The sequence below is a fragment of the Colobus angolensis genome, unplaced genomic scaffold, assembly GCF_000951035.1.
Source record: "Colobus angolensis palliatus isolate OR3802 unplaced genomic scaffold, Cang.pa_1.0 Scaffold5, whole genome shotgun sequence".
Lineage (NCBI taxonomy): Eukaryota > Metazoa > Chordata > Mammalia > Primates > Cercopithecidae > Colobus > Colobus angolensis.
In genome coordinates, this window is record NW_012118487.1 from 2,920,279 (window position 1) to 2,921,712 (window position 1,434).

Here is a 1,434-nt window from a genome sequence, read left to right on the forward strand (position 1 = left end):
TCTTGACTCACTGCAACCTCTGCCTTCTGGGTTCAAGTGATTCTCCTGCCTCAGCCTCCCAAGTAACTGGGATTACAGGCGCCCGCCACTGCACCCGGCTAATTTTTTTATTTTTTTTATTTTTATTTTTTGTATTTTTACTAGAGACGGGGTTTCATCATCTTGGCCAGGCTGGTCTCAAACTCCTGACCTCATGATCCACCTGCCTGGGCTTCCCAAAGTCCTGGGATTACAGGCATGAGCCACCACGCCCGGCCTTAGCCTCTTTAAATTGTAATTCCTACCCCGAGGGATTGTTGAAAGGATGAAGCAAACAAATGTATTATGAAAATGTAAAAGCACGCAATAAACTCTCAGCAAGTGGTAACGATAGATAAAACTAAGTATATTTCTGTGCAGAATATAGTCCCTGTAGTCGAACAGGCGCAAGTGTTAGAAATAGGCTCTGCCATGGGGTCCCTGATCTGACTTCTGAATGTCAAGAACCTTTTGAAATCTGATGCAGAATGTCGTGGTCACGTGTTGGAGAATTCTTCTGCGAAAACGATTCACACAGTTTGCTTCAGGGTCTAAAATGAGTTCATGATCCAAAATAGGAAGGGGATCAGTAGGGCAGTGTATAGCACACCCTTGACGTAACTATTAATAACTCCATCTCAGGAAAAGACCCCATTTTATATTTCATAGGGCATTTGCCAACAAGGATACTATACTTTAATAAATAAATAAAAAACTAGTCCGCATCCAACCAGGTAAGAACACAAACAAGCACCCTCTTCCACTGTCAGTTCTCACCCAGGACTGTTGGTGCCTTCGGCAGCTCCAAACAGTCTTCATCGACGCTGTCTTTGCAGAAGGACCTCTCCGGCCCAAACCAGGCTTCTTTTTCTCTTCTTCACTCCCTCTGGATTGGTTGTTCATCTCTTTGTCCTATCTCTTTTCTTCCCCATGATGTTAAATGCTACTTTGTTTGCTGTGGGATGCTTAACTTGTAACATTTATATACGGATTAAGTACACTACTAGGTACGGTTTGCAGTACTGACTGATGCGCGGAGTGGCTTGAGCCTGTGTGTCCAGCATGCGTGGACCTGCTTATTACTACTAGCCTGGCACCCTGGTGACAGGAGGTTAAGGCTTTTGATTTAGGGAGAGGGACGTGGGAGAGAGGACCCAAGGAAAGGCCTCAGGTCACCGGAGGGGAGACGGAAATTACCGGTGGGCGTCCCGGCCCGCTCCTCTTCTTCTCAGAGCTCACACTGGGCAGCAGGCCTGGCCTTGTCTCCCTTCTAGGTACCCGTTGGTCCTGGCGCGGTTTCCAAGTCTTCCTCAATTTACCTCCAGAATCCCGCGCTGGGAGCGGAAGCCCGCGGACTCTCGGGAAGACCTAGCTTTCAAATCCGGGGCGGGGGAGCCGGGCCGGGCCTCGGGGGCG